Consider the following 9788-nt stretch of genomic DNA (forward strand, 5'->3'; position numbering starts at 1 on the left):
ACAGCACTTCCTTGACTTTTGGTGAAGACATGTTGGAAAGTTGTAGCACTTCTTTACACAGGTGTAGGATTATCCAGGATCCAAAGGAACCCAGAGCAGTGGAGCCAGTTTTGTTTTTGTGACTGTTCACAGGAAGGATTGCAGCTGGTGCTGCTGTGGCAGGTCCCTGGTGTGCCTCGCTGGCCTCTGCCAGGAGCAGCCCCAGCTGCTGGCTGCAGTGACCCTGGTACGTGGCACAGGGTGACAGAGGCTGCTGTCCCCCAGGCTGTGCTCGTGCCTGGGCTGTGTCCAGGTGATGTGCTGGCCTCTCCAGCTGTGGCTGCTCGCCCTGTTTGCCTCTGGGCAGGCTCTGTCCCCGAGTGTTGGCAGTGTTGGTGCTGCAGCAGTCAGCTCTGGCTGCAGAACAGGCCCCTGGAGCTGCCTGCTGCTGCTCCCTGGAAGCCACGGCCTCCTGGAGAACTGGGGACTGAAATCTGAGCAGAGAATGGGTGAAACTGTGAAAGCAGATCCCTGGATTAGTGATTACACTCTGAGAATGTTTGTGTTGGAGTACAGGTCAGAGTATTGGAGTCACTCTACAGTCAGAAGCGTGTCTCGACTGTGAAGCAGCTGTTTCTGCTATAAGGGCTGCTGCTCCCTGTGTTTATGTAGCCACTCCCCAGATATTTCCAAACTTTGCATTTTCTAGTGCTTTCTTTGTCGTTTTGATGTACTGAGTGTAGGTAGTTTGAAATTTTTATCTTTCTAGAACTGCCGGTTAATGTAGAGCTCAAATGCTACCTGAAATTATCTTAATTATGGGCACAATATGGGTCAAAGTAATTTCCATATAGGTTACCTCAATAAAAGTACCTCTTGCACTTTAAAAATAAATGCATGTTCTGCAATAGCTCCTTATTAGTGTCAGTATTGAGGTGTATCAGCCAGGTAGGGCAGAGCAAGTGCTTTTGGAGACACAGATTTATCATCGTTTACGTGGCCTTGTGGCATATGACAACTGCTAAAATTTCAAGGCTCGTGACTAATAATGCTGGCACTGGGAAAGAGGCAAAGAAGTCATCAGGAGAGGTAATATTTTCCTGCACTGAAACCAAGTAAGGGTGGTGAGGAGAGAGGCTTCAGGAAGAGTCATTAAAAAAACCTGCCAGCATGGAAATGCTTTCATATTTTTCTCAATAAAAATAAAACTTGAAGATGACAGCTGAGAATTGAAGCATTAGAGTCAAGAAAATGTCTTGGCCTAGGAATAACTAGGAATGAGGGGGAAAAAAGGAAAGAGGGAAATAGGTTTAAAAGTCTTAACAGCTTAGAATCAGTAAGTTAATGTTTTATACAAAGTGTTTTCATTGCTTCAGTTGCTGCTGTGGGATTAAATCAAGACTTCTTGCAACAGATAATTGTGTAATTTTATTTTGGAGAAATCCTCAGCCTCTTTTACATCATCTCTAAGAGATATATTAAAGGATTTACTGATTTGTGCAAATCTCAGAGACAACAGGACATCATCATTTATAACTTGTTAATAATGCATGCTGGGTGTCTTTTATTGTAGAGTGAAAGATCATTTGGCTTGTTGTTTCTTTTTAAAGAAGCATTTGTTTCATTAGCAGTGTGCCTTCACAGACATCATATCCATCCTGCTCTCTTAGAAAGGTGTTTGAAAAGTTCTGCTTTAGGCCAGAATTTCTCAAATACTGACCATTGCTAGAACATTCTAGATTTTCAGATCGATTTTATTCTTCAGTGTAACATAAGTTGCCTTCAGCTCCTTCAGTAGTTGTGGTCAGACACATTAATACTAAATAGCAGCAGGATAGCAGTTGTCCCAGTGTGCCATTTCACAGTTCTTCCTTGGGCACTTGGCAGGCCATGCCAGGCATTTCTCTGGAGCGTTGTCTCCCCTTCCCTGGCCAGCCTTCTGATGAGAGACAGCAACAGAAGCTTCTTCCCTAGCAGGCCAAAGTACTCAGCTGCTCAATAACCACCACCTGGCACACTTGGACCAAATTGCTAATTAACTCGTCCTCCCTCTCAGAATTAATACAAAGTTGCAGGCTGGAATCAGAAGGATTCTGTTAGTGCCTTCTAAATTCCATCTGACAGAGAAAATAGCTGGTGTATGGAAACAGCCTTTACTGTACCTTCCACTCTGGCATTGCAGTTTTATTTCCTGTCTTTTACTGTTCTTACCCTAGAATGCTCTTACCATTTTCTTAGGTATTCCTAAAATTTAGGTATTCCTAAAATATAGTGGTCTGAACTTCGAAAGCTTGAAAGTATTGGGGGTGCATTTGGTGTATTTGGGGGTGCATTTGGTTTATTCGTGGTGCATTTGGTTTATTCGTGGTGCATTTGGTTTATTCCACAGCTTTAGGCACATGGCAATTTTCATTTCCACTTACAGTGCTGGAGACAAGCAGATGATGGTTTGAGTGAGCAAATGTTTTCAGTGTTCTTTCAGTTATTTTTGGCCTGTAGGAACCTGGGATTTCCTCGTGGGTCCTGAAATCAAGGAAATTTTAGGTATTGGACTGTCACTGTAGTTCCTGCCAAGAAGTCATGAGAAGGTTGGGTTGTAGGAGCTGCAGTGATGAGCAGTGACAAATTGTTAAAATTACATTCTTGTATAATGAAATGTATTTGCCTTGCAGGTGCTGTGGGTGGGCTGGGCTTGTTTTCCTGAGTAAGCAGTTAAATTATTTGTAACCATTTGAATGGTACACATGAATAAAAAGAAACTGCTCATATGTGTGTTTGCAAGGCCACTGGCAGGCATGTAAAACTTATTTCTGCATCAGCTTGTTCTGAATTCATCAGTTATTTATTGGGGAATTATACGGGAGAGCATTTTAAATGAAAATACAATGCCAATCTTGATCGGATTTTTTTTTTTATCTGTTTTAAGTTCTGGGATGTGTTACCCTGTGGAATTGGAGAATTTACTGGAGTTAGACCGGATACTTTTACCTTGGCTAGGAACAGTATCATTGCCTGATGTGTACTGGTGGAAAACCACATAGTGCATAGGTGTTACTCTGGCATTAGGAATTGCAGGAATTTGCCCTTACAGGGAGCCTTTTTCTGCATCATCAGCTCAGGCTCTGTGATGCTCTTATGGACAGTGCCTGACACAGATGGGAGCTGTGCCTTCAGCAGCCTCAAAAGCAGGTTTCTGATCACTACTTGAGCTGGCTGCTATGCTCTTACCTCATTTATGTTACAAAAATTCAGTGCATTTTGTTGTTTTGCATGGAGGGGGTTCTGAGTTTCCCCAGTGATTGATAAAACACTGAAGGACTTGCATACTTTGTTTGGTCTAAATGCCTCTAAATCAAAGCTCCCAAATACACAAAGGAATGCAAACATGCAGCTTGATCAAATAAACTATCAACAGCTGGCTTATAATTAGAAAAATGGTTGACTTCTGTGAGGAGCAGCTCAGTTTTACTCGTATTTCATAGGTCAGAAAGCACTCTGAAAACCAGAATCAGGAGGAGCTGGGGCTGGTTTCAGCACAAAGACGTGGCCAGGGTCTCTTGTGCAGCCATCAGTGAGCAGGGGGACCCCAGCAAAGAGGTTGTGGATGCTGCAGTTTGGAGAAATTCAAGGAATTGAGTTCATAGAAGACATGGCTGTGAAGAGATGCTGAATTTATAGAAATACCATCCAAGTCATGACATTCCTAGGCCAAAAATAGTTGACAGTAGAGTTTTACCTTAGAAGTGCTTATTGCCTGTCTTGGAGGCAGGATGACCTTTGTCTGACAGAGTGCTGCTTTGTGATGGTGAAGTTCTAGTCTCATTTTGCAGCTTGTACTGGCAGAGGAGTTGGAGTCACTTCTGTAGCCCAGATCATGTAAGATTTATTACAGAGTAATTCACTTAGGGGCCCCACGGCTTGAAATACCAGTCCAAAAAGGAGAGAACTCACTACAATATTTTTTTTAACAGACATGCTGTGATCTTGCTTATTTTCTAACCATGATCTGTTGGCATCTTGCAGCCTTACCCACTCAGCTGACCTGTTAAAATGCACACTGAATTCCTGTTGCACTGTAGGAATTTGGAATATCTTGAGAGAACTCACAGAATTTTTACAGATTAGTGGAAATTAGAAATCTAGTTTTATACTGAAAAAATTTCTCTGAATTGCAGGACTATATTAAGCCTTTTCTAAAGAGGTCAAGCTGCATCCATTCTTGACAAGAATCTGCTTCAGAATCTGTAGTTTTCCTTGGGCATTGCTTTCACTGCTTTATTTCTGTCCCCTCAGTCCCTTTGTTTATGAGAGTAAAATAATGAATTTATGAGAGCAGCAAGTGACTGGTGGGTGCTCTGATAGCCAGCAGGTGTAGGGTGGTTTGTGTCTCAGGAGCAGGTGGCTTTGGTGGTCTGGGCAGGTTTGGTTTGCAGGGTGAGTGTTCAGGTCAGAGCCTGGCCTTGTCCCACTGGCCCTTGGGGACAGTGAGGAGCATCCCTGCCTGTCCCTGGGGCCCTGCAGTGCTTCCCTGCAAGGCTCACAGCTCCTGCTCAGGAGCCCTGGCTGGCAGCTCTGAGCCACAGGACGTGCTCACCTTGTCCCTCTGCACTTCTGGGGCAGCTCCAGCAGCTCGTGGCTCCCAGGGAAACTCCAGACTGCATTCAGTGTGTGTGTCTGGCACACAAACATCACACAAACATCACATGCTTACCTGAAACTGTTCTGATTAAAAATAGGAGATTTCCCAGTTAAATACCCCACATGAGTCAATAGGAACAAGGTTTCTTCATACCTAGAGTGAACAAAAATCTGTTGTGTGCCTGTTTCTGTTTTCAAAGTAATCCTGTGAAGGAGAATGCAGAGATGCTTCCCATCCCCTCTAGTTTACTCTCCCCAAACACTGTAGGTAGGGCATGCTGAAAGACATTTTAACAAGGCATCATCTTTGCCTGTTCTTTTTCTCTTAGATCATTTCTTGAGCTCTCACTCAATGGAACTGAAAAAACCCTCTTTGTTTTACTGTGTCCCTAAAGCTCGTGCCACTTGAGTTTCAAAAAGTCACAGAATCCCAGTGTGTTTGGTGGTGCTTTCCATTCCCACCTGCAGGACAAAGCCGTTTTGGGAGAGGCTCGACCTCTTTGTTTCCAGGGCAGAAAGGACACCCAGCTGACCAGGCTCAGGGGCTGCTGCAGGACCAGATGAAGCATTTCCTGCAGAATAATACACAACACTTCTGCATGGGGTGTTCCAGTAAGAGAGAGGAAGGCAATTTTATTTTAGAAAAATAGGTAAAAAATATAAACAATTCATGCAGTGGGTTACTATCACACATTTATCTGCTCATTTATTCTAAAAATTTAATTAAATCATCCTTCTTCTCTTTGTTCAGCTTTGTTGCTTTTTGTTTATAAAAGTTTTTCATTGTCTTAATGTTTGCTCTTTTGTCTCACACTTGCCTTGTCAGACTTGCTCAGTTTAATTTTAGGGGTTCAAGATGCTTTTTTTATTGTCTGCCTTCTTATCAGATCAGTTTCTCAGATTGTTGCTGCAGGATACTTCTGGAATGAGACTTTCATCTGCAGTAGTTGGCAGATTGCATCAATTTGTGGTTGAGGGAGAAAGGAAGTTATGCATGTTTATATTACACAACTTTTTGTAGTGCAGAGATGTCTTTGCTGCTCACTCCTGTGTTAGATATTTTGTGTCATGGCTTGAATACAGCTGTGCTCCCCAGAATGTCACTGGGACTCCCCAGAGCTTCACTCAGCGTCCCTGCCGTGCTCACAGTGCTGTGTTCCGTGTTCAACACATGATAAAAGCATAATGATATAATATGATATGATGATAAAAGCATTCTCCAAGTGCTGCAGGTCCATAACCTCCTCCCTGCTGCCTTCTCCCCCTCTGCTTGTCCCAGTCCCAAACCCAGAGTCGGTTTCAGTGACCCTAAGTGCGAGGCCCACAGAATTTAATGAGGCTGTTAAGCAACTTGAATGTAGGTAATTGCTTAAATACATTTCTGGATGCATACCTAACCAAATAAAGGACTCTATTAATAGATCATTAAGAAGCAATTAACTCACTGTTTTTTCTTCTCACCTGGAGACCTGTGATTGTGACAGCATGTTATTAATTACTTCATAGCTTCACTTGGGACTCTGGCTGGACGTGGTGTCCTCCACTGTTACAGGGTGTTTAATTTGGCTTCACTGGGGCTGGGCCAGACCCTGATGGAAACAGAACTTCTTTGTGCAGTGTTGTAAATGGGAAGCCAAGTTAAGAATGGCTGAGACACAGGCAGATCAGTGCACCCACAGAAGGCTGTCCATTAGCAGGAGTTGTGCCCATAGCACAGCTGGGCCTGTGCTTGTTGTAAATAAACAGCTCTGGCAGGGGTGGGCAGGGCACTTTCCATGTTGGTGTGTCCATGGGCTCTCAGGCTGGCTGGCCAGGGGTGTTTCCCACTGTGGATGTGTCTCAGGCCTCCTCTGGGACCCCATTTCCTGGACACCTCTCTTGTTGGAGAGAGAGCCACTCTCAGGTTATTCTCATTTCTGGTGTCACAGCTTTGGTTAAGTCCTGCACCATGGCTCGTCTGAGTGATAGAAAAGCCATTTCAAGCATTGCCAGCCACAGCCAAACATGAGTCAAAGGCTTTAGTGAAGCCAGCAAACAAGAGATGATTACAGAAATGTTTGAACATGACTGATTGAGCTCTTGAGGTTTGTGCCTTGTCCAAGAGTATGTCACACCAATCCACATCGATATTCTGAGTTGTTTTTTGATCTTTGCATCCTTTTCAGAATAACAACCTTGCTTTCATGCAGTATCAATGCCATTGATTTGGAGTTATATGTTTCTTTTAGAACTCTTTTGAAGGTCCTGGAATGTACATTAATCTTTTCCAGGGACCTGGCTGCCCTCCCGTTTCTCAGAGCCCTCTGCCCATAGAAATCAGCTTTACACTGTTGCTGCTCAGGAAGCTGCACTGGTGCATGGTCCCCCCTTTGAGCTGCTCTTTGTTCTCACAGCAGCGTGTGCTGCTGTGCCCAGAGCAGTGCTGGTTCTGTGTTCCCTGCTCAGGGTCTGTTCATCTCTGTTACCGCTGAAGATGAACAGATCACACGGACACAGCTCGAGGTGTGGTGAAGAGAAGGGAAAGTTTATTTTTCCTCCCAGGATTTATAGGCTCCTGACCACAGCCAGGGATTGGATGGTCAGGATAACACTTTCTCACTGCACTGGCCATGAGAGATGCCCATCACAAGATGTGTAACAGAAAGAATGTACACATATCTATGTTTATAGTTACTGTCCTGGGAAAGTCTTAGAAAACCATGTCAGCAAGCTCAGAAGCTGAGTTTTCAGGGTGACACACCTCCTCCTCACCCTTCTGTGCCCTGTGCCAGTGTTATTGCTGCCTGCTGCTGCTCATTTCCCTTCTCCCCACACTGGCACCTTCCACTGGGTGTGTGGGACAGGAGCCTTCAGCAGCACTGCAGTGGCTCTGGCAAGAGCACCTTGAGTCAAATGGCATTTCAATTCTCATTAGTGGTACACTGCTTGAGCTCCTCCTCACTGCAGTTTCTTTCAAATTTTTGCTGAATTAGTGTAAATTATTCTCTAATTCTATATATGTATACTAAATAACACTTGGTAGCTTATCTGGGAGGCAGCCCTGTTTCTCAGTAACGCTCCAATGTTATGTTTTTCAAGAAAATTTAGTCATATATCTTCCTAAAATTGGTTCTTCTGCTTTCTGTTTGGATCTTGCTTTCAGCTTTAACAGTGCTGGAAAGGAAGTGTCAGTGCCTGCAGTTTGTGTTAACATACACAAAGCTGAAACTCAGCATATTCAGAACTTCTTTCCCTGCTGCTTTGTGCCTCTGGAGCACAGCAGTCACAGCCTGCACCAGTTTCAGTGTCGGGGTGTACATGTTTTGCTTGGACAGACTTCCAGTACAGAATTCCACTAGTTAGCAGCCTTTCATTTTAGTCTGCTTTTATTCTTGACTTTTTTCCTTCATCTTTCCCAACTTTGGTATTCACCAAGGTAAAATATTAAGAGCCTCTCCCTTTGAAAATATAACTCTTTTAACTCTCATTCATTCATTCATTCCCAGTGCAGGAGTAGCTGTGTAGGCTGGGATTCCCTGCTGTGGTATGAAGGACCACTGTGATCTTTGCCAAAGTTTAAATTACTTTGCTGTGACTCATGGCCAAAATTCCCAACATATCTGCTGGTTTTAATTGTAATTCATTTGCAGTTAATGCAGTCATTGCAGTGCAAGATGCATAGAAATTACACCCACAATGTATTTTCTTCAATTGTGTTGATTTTGATTTTTGCACTCAGTAGCCACTATAGCTGAATTTGGCCAAGTTGCTGCATCATAAAAATCATTTCTCAAAGTCTAACCCTTCTCTTCCATCCTACACCTACTGATTTCCCACTCTGATGAGAGCCAGAGGGGATTGAGGGGCATCTCAGTGATTTCTGCACTTGGTTGGGTGTGTCAGGTAAATTCAGCCTGGCCTAACAGGAAATGAATTTCCCTCTCATTGGAAAAGGTGAAGAGCTTTCTCTGTTTCTGTTGAGCAATCAGAAATTGCTTTTCCTATTCAAGGGTCTGTTTGGTTTACAGGATTTCTCCTCCTTTAAGAGGATGCACCCAGCACTGTTGTGCTCTAGAACAGGATGGAGGTTTTGGGGTTTTTTCAGATTTTAGAAATAAGGTATATTGTGTAAACACTTGAAGGAATGCAGTTCTCTCCATGATGTCGGAAGTGATTGTGCAGATGGTCTCACCAAAACTTCCTGCACGTGTTCAGCATGTTCTATTCTCATTTTGGATTATCTTCTGGCTCCTTTTCTCACTTTAACACCACACTACTCTACGTGGAGGTTACACAAACTGAAGTTTTAAGCGGGAGCTTTTCTAATGGCAACAGTGGCAATAAAGCGATGCCCTTAGCGTATGAAAATGGAAAATACATTCTAGAAGTCTCAGGTCTCTTTAAAACAGCTGAATTAAATCTCAGGCATTCTGAGAAGAAATATTTTGATTTGGGGCTGTGGATATGAAAGATTAAGTTTAAGAGAAATTATTTTGAGACCAACTTGACGCAGAGGAGATGATGGAAAATATTGTAAAGCCATATTGATAGCTTTGCTGGAGTTAGTGTGTGTGTACAAACAGGTAATATACATGTTGATTTCACAATCTAGACTTCATCCTGCAGCCTTACAGTCGTGGGTAGTGCTGCTTCTCTAAAAGAAAATGTCCTTTAATGAGCATCATTATTTTCTCTTGAAAAAAACTTACCTATTTCTCACGTGAATGCAAGGGATGAAAGGATTGAAGTACTGGTGTTACTTTCCTGGGTTTCCTATTTGTGAATCAGCAGTGCTGTGCAGTAGAATTTGTGCAGTGTTGTGAGCAGTAGAGCTGTGTGAGGAGCAGGGCAGGATTTGGCTTTCCCCAGGCATAAGGACAGAAATGAGAGCTGAAAGGGCTGGAAGAGCAGAAGATCCCTTCTCCCTGCTGCTGGCAGGTCAGGGGAGAAGAGAAATAAATGTGTGTCCTCAGTGAGGAGCTGCCATCTGCCTGCCTCGGGATCCAGATGTCACATTCCTCAGCAGGCAGAGAACGCCACAACTGGCTCAGGGTTTACTGGGGGGGAAATTCCGCTCGCAGGAAGGAGGCAGATGTGAAGTAGACATAAAGATTTTTGAAAGTAATTAGAAAAGATTGGATATTCTGTTTTATACTCTGCAGAGATTTGTTCCACCTGGTTTACTGTTATTA

Source organism: Poecile atricapillus, chromosome 6 (assembly GCF_030490865.1).
Source record: "Poecile atricapillus isolate bPoeAtr1 chromosome 6, bPoeAtr1.hap1, whole genome shotgun sequence".
Classification (NCBI taxonomy): Eukaryota; Metazoa; Chordata; class Aves; order Passeriformes; family Paridae; genus Poecile; species Poecile atricapillus.